This window comes from Cupressus sempervirens, chromosome 10, assembly GCF_028749045.1.
Source record: "Cupressus sempervirens isolate cs-2001-9-10 chromosome 10, ASM2874904v1, whole genome shotgun sequence".
NCBI lineage: Eukaryota > Viridiplantae > Streptophyta > Pinopsida > Cupressales > Cupressaceae > Cupressus > Cupressus sempervirens.
Window position 1 is genome coordinate 887,175,771 of NC_143127.1, and position 15,209 is coordinate 887,190,979.

The following is a 15,209-nucleotide window of genomic DNA, read 5'->3' on the forward strand; positions in this document are numbered from 1 at the left end:
ATTTTTTATTGTTTATTTATATTAATTTAGAAAATAGTAAAATATTATACAAAAAATATTAGAAAACATTAGGGAAAATAGTAGAAAATTTATAATATAAAATTTAGGAAAAACATTAGAAACATTAGAAAACAAACTTTGAAAAATATTACAAAAACATTAGAAAACAAATTTTGAAAAAACATTACAAAAAATTAGAAAATTTAGAAAACAAATTTACATAAATATTACAAAAATATTAGAGAATTTATAATTGAATATAAAATTTAGAAAAAAAAATAATAAACACAAATTAGAAAATTTATTAAAAAAATTAGAAAATTTATTAAAAAATATTAGCAAATTTAGAAAAAAAATATTACAAAAACATTAGAAAATGTATAATTTAATAAAAAATTTAGAAAAAAAATTTAGAGATTTTTTTTTAAATTAGAAAATTTAGAAAAAATATTTTAAAAATTAAGAAAATTTAGAAAAAAATATTTTAAAAAATTAGAAAATAAATTTAGAAAAACATTAGAAATAATATTAGACAAATATTTTAAAAATTATAATTTAATATAAAATTTTGAATTTTTTTTTTTTTTTTTTTAATTATAAAAATATTAGAAAATTTAGAATTTAATATAAAATTTAGAAAACAAATTTAGAAAAAACATTACAAAAACATTAGAAAATTTATAATTTAATATAAATTTTAGGAAAAAAATTACAAAAACATTTAAAATTTTATAATAATATAAATTTTAGAAAACGAATTTTAAAAAAAATTAGAAAAACATTATAAAATTTATAATAATATAAAATTTAGAAAAATATTAGAAAAATATTAGAAATATATATGTTAATTTTTAATATAGACATGTATGTTTTTGATATTAATGTTTATGTGTGTGTGTGTGTGTGTGAAATTCACCTTAATATCTTAATCTTAGAAGTTTAATTAAATGACATATCTTAAGGGTCTAGATCCTAAATTGTATATGTAACAATATAGATTAGAATGTATAATTTTTTATTTTGAACATAGATGTACCTGTATATTTGTTCATGGTTAAAAGTAGATGTATGTACATGTTTTTAATAAATTCATATTTTTATATGTATAATTTGTGTGTGTATATATATATATATATATATATATATATATATATATATATATATGTTAACTATTGATCTTAATTTATCTTATAACTAAGTGTACAATTAACTATATTTAATGACACATGTCTTAACCTGGGAGATCCTAAATTATATATGTATAAGAATGTAGATTAAAATGTATATTTTATTTCATAAATGTACATGTAAATATGTTCATGTTAACATAGACGTGCATACATGTATGTGTTCAATATACATGTTTAAATGTGTAATTATTTTTAATGTCTTAATAATCAAAGTATATAATTAGTTATATAATTTTCAATGTCCATGTCTTAAAGGGAGATCCTAAATTATACATATATAAGAATGTCGATTAATTTGCATACAGGTATGAATATAACATACATGTGTCCATACGTAAGAACATACCATTTAGAACATGTATGATGTAAAGAATACATGTTAGAATATTTAATTAATAAAAATTTTAATTATAATCTAACATAACCTAATTAGAATATATACAAACATAAAGAATGTTCATCATGTATATTTGAACATGTAAAGATCTTATATATTACTTAAATTTTAACTCTTAAACCTTAATGTTAAACAATAGGACCCTAAATACTAAACATGGTCATAATCCCAACTGCAAAACCATAAATTTCATAAATTATAACCCCTAATCTTAGATGATTAAACATAACTCCTAAATTTCAAATCTTAGATGATCCCTAATACAAATCCTAACCCTCTAGCCATGCTAAACTAACAATGATGTAAACCCATACCCTAACCCTCTTTAAACCATACTTCTAACAATGATACAAACCCATGTTTAACCTCTACATCTAACCTTTTAATAATAATCATTTAAACCATAAATGTTAAACCATGACCCTAAATAGTAAACCCTAATCTTTATACACTAATCTATCTTAAAATGTTAGATTTAAATGCTAAATTGCAATTCTAAAAGAATGCTTAGACTTTAATGTCTTTAAGTATATAATTAACTATATAATATAATTCAATGACATGTCTTAAGGGGAGATCCTAAATTATACATATACAAGAATGTACATTAATTTGCATATCTACTTAGTATATGAATATATAACATACATGTACATCCAAACCATAACCCTAACCATTATCAAAACCTTAGTGTGCAATAGGTATGTCAAATAAATTTTGAAGGTCAATTATGGAAAAGATCATAACCTAGATTATAAACACAACTCTAACCTTGATTATTACATAAACCTAAACCATTATCCTAACCATAACCCTATGCTTTACCATAAAATTAAATGTGTTCCAAAGTCTAAATCTAATTCTAACCTTACCCTTAATTCTAATCCATGATAATATGTATGTTGTAATCCCTTATACTAACCATAATTGTAACATTTTCCTAATCTTAACTCTAATCCTAACCCAAACATTAAAACCTAACACAAAACAAGATTATAGCCCAAACTCTAAACCTAATCTTAACCATAATTGTGACATAAACCTAAATCATTATCCTACCACTAACCCTAATTATGAATCTAAATGAAATCCCTAAGCTTCATCATAATTACAACCACAATATAAACTTTCAAGAGAACCATAATCATAATTTTAAACCCAAATCCAAATCCCAATAAGAATATGAACTATGATATAAATCTTAGCCCTAATCATAATAGTAACTATAATTCTAATCCTATAGTCTAAAAAATAATTGTAATCTTAACTTGACAATAATCTTGATAAAAACTTTTGTTCTAACTATAATACCCAAGATCACATAATATTAATAAATAAACAAAATATTGCATTAGTTAAGTTAAATATAATAATAGAAATTTTGAATGAACTAAATTTAGAATTAAACAATATAACTAAATAGTCTATGTGCTATCTTATTAGTTTCACAATTTCATTAAAAAGTAGACCATATATCTTTTAGACATAGCTATAATACAAAATAAATAATGCTAACAAAATAAATTTCATTATTCTTGTTTTATATCAAATTTATTTTTTAAATTTAATATTTAAATTTTCATTATATATTATATTATCTTCTACTATATTAAATTTAATAATTAATAATATATAATTTGAACAAATAATAAATATATAATATTACCTTCAAAATATTTAAATCTAACATTTTATATAAATATGCTTTTTTTAAAAAAAATTACATGACACATTATAATTTATAAATTGTTTAGTTTTTCATAAAATAAAAATTAGTTTAAATCTAAAATATTAAGAAACCATTAAGTTCATTGTATAAGGTTATACTCTTAAAATATAATTTAATCAAATTTGCCAAAATAAAATCAAATAAAAATGTTAAGGAATAGAGGAGATTAATTTAATTTGGCCGACATTTCAATTAATCGATTTGAACTGATTAATACAATCATAACCATATTATTATTATTACAACATTGCTACCTTAAAAATATTTATGATTCTGAGAAACCTTTTCCCAAGGAGGATACGTCTTTAAATCGTGGGAATGGTACGATTTCAAATGCACACTTGACTCAATAACCCCAATCAAAATCATTTCTACCCAACTCATATCTTGACTCAATAACCCCAATCAAAATCATTCAAATTCCATTTGAAAAATCTAACAAATATCTTCCAAAATGTAAAACTTCAAAAAGGCTAATGTGATCAAACTCCTATTATTGGAATGAACTCCTAGATATTAACTGACCTCCCCAAATCATAACTTGAATCAATGACTTCAATAAAAAATTATTTACACCCAATTTAAAAAACACAAAAGAAATTTCAAAACCCTAAATCCTCTTGAAGGCTAATGCGATCAAACTTAAATAACAATGCAATGGACAATAGCTCTTACCTTCCTTGTTCATGACTCCTCATTCTCTGAAGACATGATTGTTAGTGTAGTTTTTTATTTTTCCTATTTTACTAGGTTTTTCCTACACTTTTAATAATCTCGCTTAAGTTAATAAAGCATGTCTTATTAGGTGAATGGTTGTGAGGTGTCACCTTCCTACATGTGAGCATCCATTAGCTATCTTGGGAAGATACTTTGCTATCTTTAGTCGGATAGATGGTTGCTCCTCATTGGTTGGTGTTGTCACCTCCTCCCTCTTCCTAGCCTATATAAGCATGCTACCTGGCTTGTATTTGTATCTCTTGTTTTTGCATCCTCTTAATGCTATTTTGCTTCCAGCATTTGCATTACTCTCTTGGAGACTAACTCTATGATGCTATTTTGATTTTGTATCATTTGCATTCATAGTTTAGATATTTACTCTTTGCACTAGTTTTCTGGGTTATTAATCTTTTCAGATTCTAACATGGTATCAGAGCTTTTCTATGTGCAAGAGTAGATTTTAGTTTCCTTATTTGAGAGATTCGAGGGGGGCTAATAAACTTTATTATAGTTTTTTGAAAAACAAAGTATGCTCTTCTCTTGCATCTTTGGATGATCTTGAGAATAAAAAAAGTTTTGTCAAAAATAGTTTTTCTCTAGGGTTTCAATCTCAAATCTGACAACCAACTTGCATATTTGAAGTTTTCAATCAGTATTGTAGGTTCCAGCATATCATTGATGGACTTAGGAAGCTGATCCAACATTTGCATGTCATATTTTGGTTGCTAGGGTCTTATTTTGATTTTTGGAGCCATTTTTTTACTGTTAAAGGCGTCTAATTTACACTACAGCAACATCTTCTCTACATCAACAAGAAGAACGCTTTCTGGGTTTTGTTCGCAACCCTAAAAAACCATCTAGGTATCTTTTAGATTTTGCATGCAAGCTATATATTTTGCAGAATTGAGCATGAAAGGCTACAGCCATACCCCTCTATGTTGGTAGTCATAGATTTGAATACAGTTTTCAAATGTCTCGTTCTTGCTCATACAGACTCCGATTTTGATGATTCTTGTTATGAACTTGGATATTTTTTTGGGCTTTATCCACTAGTGGAGTTGTTTTTTGATTTTCATGCATGAATTCTTCAGAAATTGTAGATTCTCAGCCATGACTATGCACAGTTCTCGTTTTGGAAACTTCGAAGGATCATAACTTTCTCATACGACCTCATATCGAGGCGATTCTTTTTTTGAAAGTGCATGATTTTTCGAGTAGATCAAAGTGGTGCTATTTTTTTCCTTGATTATTGTGCCCAAGTTTCACTTTTAGCATATGCTCTTCATGAGGAGGCCCTGTCAGTTTTTCTTCCGTAACTTGAGCATACAGACGCATTTTTTCGATCCAAAAAATGCGTCAGAAAGCTAGTTTTGAGACGAAGATGATGGTACAGGTTTTTTTGATACAGTTTGGTTTCCTATTTTGGCAGTCAAAGCCAAATGTTCTATTTTTCCTTTTGGGAGCCATATCTCGCTCATTCAGACTCTTTTTTGGGCTCGCTAGATATCGTTGGAAAGCTGGTTCTATGAGTTATTCAGTTGCAGAGGTCTTTTATCTAGATTTTTCTCCAGGTTCTTTCTCCTTTGAGTTTTGCACTTTCACACTCTGGTAGATTACTTGGATTCTATAGGTCTTGGAATCTCTTATTCTATTCTTTTGGCTCACTCTTCTTTTTGACTTTTGAGCATTATATGCTTCTATTCTGTTGCATTCTTTTTTCTATAAATGCACTGAGATAAAGTGCCTACTTTTGCATATCTGGGATCTTGTACACCTTGTGTTTGTTTGTACTCGCACTCAGTTATAAAGTGCCATGGGGGGTCATGATGTTTTTCCATTTTGTGCTCATCCACCTTTGTCAAGTGAATTTTTCTTCCACGACATTAGCCCATGCAGTGTGTCAGTGACACCGCCCTTTATCATGTGCTTGTACTTCTATTGCACTATTGGTGTTCCTGATTCTTCTTCTTGCAGATGTTTTTGGCATTGCATTTCAGTGTTCCTATCACCCCTCTCCCTGTTTAGCATTATGGAGGGGTTCACTAGTTGGCTCTATTGCTTCTTTGGTTCGATTGAGTGATCTACGTATTCATTTTTTGTTCTTATGTACTAGGCGGATGCAATGGCTAGGCACCTATGCATTTTGGTGAGATGGTTCATCTACTATATAGATACTCATTCATTCCTACTTTTGGAGGTCACCTCTTTGATTGATCAGCTCTTCAGACTTTGTCTTCTCTACTTGGTCATGCACTATTTCAGTGGGGTTTCCAGCAGTTTCTTTTGACAGTGTTTGCAACTTCATACTTCAGAGATGCTTCATGCTCTTTCTTATTCCTTTCTTTGGGACATTTCCTAGATTGGAGGCTTAGTTTCCTTCATCTAGTTCTTTTTCTTGTATTGGGTACCTGATCAGGCCTTGTTGCCAGGACCCATTTTCCTACTTTCATAGCTTTGCTAGGTTAGCATCCACCTAAGCTTCACTTATGGGGGGGTGTTAGTGTAGTTTTTTATTTTTCCTATTTTACTAGGTTTTTCCTACACTTTTAATAATCTCTCTTAGGTTAATAAAGCATGTCTTATTAGGTGAATGGTTGTGAGGTGTCACCTTCCTACATGTGAGCATCCATTAGCTATCTTGGGAAGATACTTTGCTATCTTTAGTCGGATAGATGGTTGCTCCTCATTGCTTGGTGTTGTCACCTCCTCCCTCTTCCTAGCCTATATAAGCATGCTACCTAGCTTGTATTTGTATCTCTTGTTTTTGCATCCTCTTAATGCTATTTTGCTTCCAGCATTTGCATTACTTTCTTGGAGACTAACTCTATGATGCTATTTTGATTTTGTATCATTTGCATTCATAGTTTAGATATTTACTCTTTGCACTAGTTTTTTGGGTTATTAATCTTTTCAAATTCTAACAATGATCACCACGGGAATATCCTTGAGTGTTGATAACTCCTGTTACATGAATTTTTTTCTAGGGAGTGAAAAGGGAGAACCCATTTCATTTTGCATATTCCCAAATGAACTTGAAATTTCTCAAGTAGCCCAGATTGATCATGATGAAAAAGAGATATTAAATACCTTGACTCTCCTAAGATATATAAGATCTTTACATGTTCAAATATACATGATGTACATTCTTTATGTTTGCATATATTATAATAAGTTATGTTAAAGATTATAATTAACTTTTGTTAATTAAACGTTGTAACATGTATTCTAAGTTAGGTCATACATGTGTTCTAAGTTATATGTTGTTATATATGTACATGTGTATGTTATATTCTTACCTATATGCAAATTAATCTAAGTCCATGTGTTACAGATTATCTAGGTCCATGATGTGTGATGTATGTTCAATTACATACATGTGTATAATTTTTAATTTTAAAAATAAAAACTTGTGTGTACAGTAGGCAGTTCAGTGAGCTTCATACATTTCTATAGATCTATGGCTTCACACGATCAGTTTGATGTGGCTCCTAGTGTGGCACCTGATGTAGTTCCTACTACGGCTCCTACTGCAACACAGGTTAGTGTGGTACCTGATGTAGTTCCTGCTGTGACACCTATTGTGGCTCCTCATGTAGCTCATTGTGTTGATCATGGTGGGGCTCATGCTATAGCTTGTGGTATACCTTAATGTAGGGCTCATCGTGCAACTCATGTTCTGGTTCTTGGTGTGGCTCCTGTTCCAAGTCAGGCTCCACCTGTAGCACCTGTTGGAGGTCCTGTTGCACCACCTCCATGCATCGATATTGATGCTCTATTTGCATTTTTAGAGCACGAGATTGGTAGATTATAACACTCTATATCAACCTCTGATGATGGTCTTTATAGAGACATATGTACTATGATATGTAGGAGTTTACAGGATTTGACAGCTAGGTTTTGAGCTCACCATTCATTTACTCCTGCCATATTAGCTTCCATATCTAGTGAGCTTAGGGCTAAGGTTTCATGAGATGCATCTTTCGATGACATCAAGAGGGTAGCCCCCAAAGATGTCATCAAGAGAGAGCTCTTTCCAGAGTATGAGGGTACATGGGGTAGGGTGAGAGGTTACAGAGTCACACGATGCAAAGACCGTATTATTGCTAGCATCATCTATCCACAATTTTTAGCAGCAAATGGTTGTTATCCTAATAATGACCAGATACCCCTTTATTTTTCACAGTAATTGTACACTGAGTTTCGTATAGGGCTCAATGTCAACTACTTGGATATTCTTGATTATTGCAGATAGGGGTGTGGTCAAATCGTAGATCGTGACCAGTACCACAGTGCACATCGTCTGCCACCTGCAAATATTAGACAATTTGTTTGATAGAGGATGCCTCTTGTGACTCATGTGTATGCTCCTATTGTAGATAGAGTTGTCATTACTTCCCAAAGGGGAGAAATTGACACTATTGGACACATTGCATCTACAGTGGCTAGTATCACATCAGATTCTATTGATCATTATTTATCATAGTCAGTGTTCTCGTCCACTTGGTCGACCATCTTCACCGGCATCTAGTAGCACTTCAGGCACCTCCTCTGATGATGCATATAGAGCTACTGGGCTACCACTACCATGCGATATTCTTGGTATTTAAGGACAGCAAAGACATATGGATGCGGCACTGTATTTTTTAGAGGATATGTTGCATATTGTTAGATATATTTCTCATACACTAGGGATTTTGCTACATGAAGTGATGGATGTTGTTAGACAACATCATAGCCCTAACATGGTTCCACAAACACAGGCCACCACACTAGTGCCAGATGATACACCTGTGCGTAGCTCACAGCATTTAGCACCAGGCTCACGACACTCTATAGAGGACTCGGGCATACGAGTTGGAGATGTCTAGATCACAAATGAGGGTCTTGATGAGTTTGGTTAGCAGTTGCGATGCCTATTTGCAATTGATGCTAGTTTGAGCCTGTGTGTTTCATCATACATGGACCTATTGTTTGGACATGGCAACACTAATTCTACACCATTACCCACCCGGTTACATAGTCCACTTCACTCAAATTTACTAGCATTTGGACATGGTGCTGAGGGAGGTTAAGTAGGTGTCAGAGTTTCAGGCTCAGGTGCATCGGTAGATGATATGATGGAGTCTACTGATCATCCTCCACCTCCGGAGATCCAAGTACATATATAATTTATTTTAAATTTTAAATACATATGAAATTTTAAAAATGTTCATTTATTAAAAAATTCAGTTCAGATATATATCTAGAATATTTAATTTGACCTTTAACTCATAATAAATCATGCAGGCATAGGTTGCTGAGCACATGGTTACACATACTGTTCATTCAGGGCATCATGTACATGAGACAGATGATTCTATTGAGGCACTTGGTAGTGCTCAGGTACTTAAGTTTGAAATAGTTTGTTTAAAATTATTTAAATGTTTTGAAAACTAGATATATATCTATATATATGCAAGTTCGTATTTAATTTGAATGTACATGTACATGTGTATGTATATATATGCTTTAAAGATATAACTCTAACATGTACATGTATATATATATTTGCAAGGCTCGGTTGATGCGCCTCGACAAGAGGATGTACAGGAGACTCAATCAGAGGGTCATTCTATTCGTATGCATCTTGAGGGGTCCCTCCAGTAGTAGATGAGATATATATATATATATATATATATATATATATATTCTATTTATTTTTATTTTTTTGATGCATTTATATATTGGAGACAATTTACATGTACACATATGTGTATTTCAATACCTTGATGGTCCATACATGTACTTTCACTATTTATTTGATTATTCAGTACTTCAGTAGTTAGATACCATCACATCTACATATATATGATTTTTATATTTTGCCACGTACATGTATTTATTCGAGATTTACAGTTTGTATTTTAGTTACATAGAGATATATTAGATCTGTAGATGTTTATTCTATAATATTTATCATGTAACTCTGATTGATGTATAAAATTGTAATCATAATTTAATAATAACTTGTAAACTTGTACTATATAATTTTAATAAAAAATCACTTTCTTTAATCAATTTTTAATTCTTTTTAAAATTGTGTTCTTACTTTTTATATGCTAATCTTGTTAAACCATAACTATAAAACTAATTGAATTTCATTTTTAACAATGAGTACAATTGAACCTAACCCTAAATCTAATTAAGTAAAAAAATAAATATAATTTATCACTTATGAAATTCAATCTATTTTGAAAAAAAATTGATAAATAAATTTAAATTATTAAATTCATCCATGGTACAATTAATTTAAATTATTAAATTATATAATTTTTTAATAAATTAATGAAAATCAAGAACTTATAATCGTACAATTAATTTAAACACATTTAATTCAAGATGAAATTCAATAGTTTGAAAAGAAGTTGATAATTAAGAATTGTAACATAGATAATGAAATTGTGTAAATTCAAAATTGTAACATAGATAATGAAAGTGTTGAAGTATGAAAAATACATAGAGGGTATGCAAGACAAGCAAGCAATGTTTGAAGTATGTGATGCAGTCCCTAATTTGGGTCCCAAGGAACTAATTGGTTTGGAGCTCCTGGGAAACCTATTGGTCAGCGTTCAAAGGAAATCAATGCATTCATGCAAGGGCCACATTTTTTCTACTATAAGAATGATGCTTTTGCATCGAAGGATATTTGGAAGACAATATTCGAACAATTTAATAGTGTTGAACTAGAGTTGTGGACTCATGTTCTTTTCAGCTTCCAGAAGAGCAAGAGGGTATGTGCATAACCTTCCAATAGAGGAGCAATTTCAAGTAGAACCTCCCCCCCCCCCCATGACTATTCAGGAAGCACTTCCGCAAATAAAAAAGTATTGGCCTTCATGGGATCAGAGGAAAAAATTGAATTCCATAGACTCAAGATGATGTGGCACTATCCTTATTGATAGACTGAGAGATATGATTCAAAATTCACAAGGGCAACTGCAAGATAGTGTGCAAAAATATATACTTCAAAAGTGTGAAGAGTGGAATTTGGTATGGGTGGGGCCAAGTGACCTCATCCCTCTAGAGCTTCATGAGATAGAGCTTATATTAAGATTTGATAGAGATCACACTCGTGGAACTTCTTGTTCGACTGATTGCTTGATTTGTTTGGGTAATTCATTCCAAACAGATATAGTTGCATATCATTTATCAGTCTTGAAAGCATTATATCCTAATGGCGTCAGAGTACTTTCTCTATTTTCTAGTATTGGTAGAGTAGAAGTTGCTCTTCATTGACTTGGGATACATTTAAGTTGTGTAGTATCTATTTTTTATGAGTTTCCTCGCATTGTGGTGGAAGTGAGGGAAATAATGCACTCAAAAGCCTCAGCTAATAATTTTTCTTGATCAATGTGTAGGCTCATTTTTTTTTGTAAATAGCTCAACGTTAATAGACTACTTGAAAAATGGAAAAGGATTTTAACTAGAATAGAATGTTCTCTACTGATTTTAAATTGTCAAATCAAAGGATTACATACCCTAACTAAGAATAGTAATTTTTTTCATTTTCAAACTAGTTTTATAAAGGTCTACAATCAGAAAATACTTTTTTCTTTTAACGAGAGTTCAATTTTCAGTCGTCCAACAAATTTCTTTGAACTGACTCTAAAGTGGTTTGTCGTGGAAGCTTATCATAATAATAATGCTTCTGATCTTCTTTAATGGATGGTTTTTAATTATAACTTTTGGAGGACCTCCATAGGCTTAGAAAGTATGCGTTCTGTTTTACAATGATACATAATCACCATATTTATTGTTTGCAACTACTTGAATTTCCTTGGAACTTTTTAAGGTGGAGTATGGAGAACCGTAGATGATTAAGGGAAACCCTTTTCTTAGATGGGAACTTCTGTAGTGATGCTATTTCAGGTATCAGATTCCAAGCAGTCTCACACTATTCTTTTTAAAAACAAGTTCTTACTTTTTATATGTTAATCTTGTTAAACCATAACTATAAAACTAATTGAATTTCATTCTTAACAATGAGTACAATTGAACCTAACCCTAAATCTAATTAAGTAGAAAGATAAATATAATTTATCACTTATGAAATTCAATCTATTTTGAAAAAAAAGTTGATAAATAAATAAAAATTATTAAATTCATCCATGGTACAATTAATTTAAATTATTAAATTATCTAATTTTTTAATAAATTAATTAAAATTAAGAACTTATGATCGTAAAATTAATCTAAACACATTTAATTCAAGATGAAATTCAATAGTTTGAAAAGAAGTTGATATTTAAGAATTGTAACATAGATAATGAAATTGTGTAAGTTCGAACTAACTTCTAGCCTATTTATATCAAGTTGTTAAATTATTAAATTAATCCATAGTACAATTAGTATTATAGTTTTTAAATAAAATAATGATAACTAAGACTCAGATATTCAAATTAAAAACACAATTTCACCAAAGTTGATATTTAGATTATTATAAAATAAATCTCAAAGGTCTAATCAACCATGATATACACTTATAACATGCAATATTTTTTCATGATCTTTACTGTCTAGTCTCCACTTGCGACGTGCATGCTTAAGTTTGATTGGATGCAGACAAAGCCCTGTAGCAACGACTAGGTGGTTGTATTGTAAAACCTTGTTGTCAAGTTGATAATCAACAAAGTGTATTCCATGTTGGACAATTTTGTCTTGCTTCAAATATGTTCCATCTATCACAACAGAACCTGTACCACAAATTTAAGTGTTTTAAAATTTGATAGATATGAAGTTACCTAGATATATGTATATTTATTTTAATATATATGTGCATGTACATTTATATGTATAATTTACCTATTGGGAACAACATTCCATCACTTTCTTCAGGGTCATATAACTTTGTCCTCTCTGCAGTACATCGCAATAAATAATAATTGACACCTTCATGATTTCTAGGCTCAACAATCACTGCAAAGACATCTCCTGCATAACAAGTATACATGAATGCATGTATACAATATATATAAGACAGTTGAAATTAATAATTAAATAAAAAGTTGAGATTAATTCTTATGATACTCACCCACTTTTACCAATCCATAGATATGATTATAATCATTAGAAATCAATGGAATATCATCAAAATTTTCATCTCCTTTATCAAATGTATCAGTAACATCAAGTGGTACCGAAATCCATGCACCTGTATATCCATGTGTCTGATTGATGCATTCTTCATAGTTTTCATCAATGCAACTATCACAAAAACATGAGTGTTCTCTTGTCTTCAATGTCCAACTACAATTATCTGTGCTCATGACTGAATGCAAGGAACGAGTTTTTTCTATCCTCTTGCAACCATGCATGTTTTTTCTAATAACACCTGAAAGTTCATTAAATTGAAAATATAGAAAAATTAAATTTAAACTTCAACGAATTCAAAAATAAAACTTAACAATAAAATTTTATAAGTTAATTGCATAAAAGTGAATCAGACATACACATCCATACCTGTTATCTCCCAAAAGACTCTATATGGTGTCTATCGACTCATTGTTGATGATGTCCCGACCTCATCTAATGCAAAATGAGTCTTACACCATTCAACAACATCATGTGCATCATTTACATGAACTCCCTAATAATTCATTTGATACTTTCACAAAGCACGTTTGATGCAAGCTCCAACACCATCATGTTCACCTTTTCCATGGCCACTCTCAAAGAAATTCCATATGTGTTTTATATTCTCATTGCGATGATATCTACACAATGCATAAAATGGTCTAGATGATTTAAACTGTGTGGCACATCCATCAAACCAAAGATAATGTTTATCAACATTTATGTTTCTTTCTTTCAAATAAGAAAAGAACGTATTGAAGCAATGTTCTACATAGTGAATGTCATGTTCTTTATCATCACTTCTATAAAAATGACATTCCTTTATAATTACTCGTGCTTGAACTGTACTCTGAACACCATCCAAATCTAACTGTGCATGTCTATAAAAAAACATGTACCATAATAGTGACCTACTTATTAAAGTAATAATCTAATTGAATTGCATTTTGATGAACAAATGAATAGTTCTCTACAAAATCAACAACTGATACAATAGTTCCAAGTGGAAAATTATCTCTTAGAGTTTGAAACTATTGTGCTTGCCACTTTGCAAAAAATGTATGACAAATATAAGGTTGAATCAATTTATTAAATCTGTCCATAAATGTTAGAACATGCAACTCCTCTTCAACATATTCCAACCTTTTTATTTCTTTCCCCAACTTTATTTCATTCTTGACATACTTGTAACTTTTGCAATTCAATATTTTTGTTACATCAATATTTTCAGTTTTCAAAGGAAATAGAGCCAATTCACCACATGTTTCATATAATCCTTTGATGCAATTTATTTTACCAGTTGGATCATCTATGTTGTCACACAAAATGGATGATATAAACTCACTTCTCCTACTAGGAGGAGCAACATGAAAACCATATGTGTCTTCTATAAACTTTCGAAATACCTAATAGTGGAGATCAAACTCAATATGATGATGGCAACAACAAGTTTCAAACACTTTGTTTGACCTCACAAAGTATGGCTTCAATTTTTCAAACAATGTTTGCCCAACTTTTACATTAGGATGTTCATTATGAAATGACACATATAACTCATGTTGTGTTGTGTCCAACCAATGTTTTGTATGATGTTCATATTGACCAGGTGCAATCTTATGCTTGATAACATCTCTACTATTTGATAAAGGATGAGTGTTATCAATCCAAAATGATATGACTAAATTTTTTAATAACTCTTCAATTCTATCAGAACAAGGTGCTCTACACATGATTGCCCAGTTGCCCTCCATAGTACTGTCATCCACAATTAATCTTCTCTTAACATATTGTCTCATTTTTTTCCTACTAAAACCCATTTCAGATGAAATTGAAGATATTTATCTATATTGAGACATATTTTTACTTACAATAGACATCAACATCACTTTTCTTGCCATAGACTTATCTTTAGTTTGAGAGTGTTTTCCTATGTTTCTTAAACATTGTTTAACATTTTCAATCAGATCAGTTTGCATGCTAGAAAATCTTCTCTTCTTTGATGTTGTGTTTACACCTAACAATTTCAATGCCTCTTGCAACTTTTTTTGTGTAAGAAAAAGTGAAA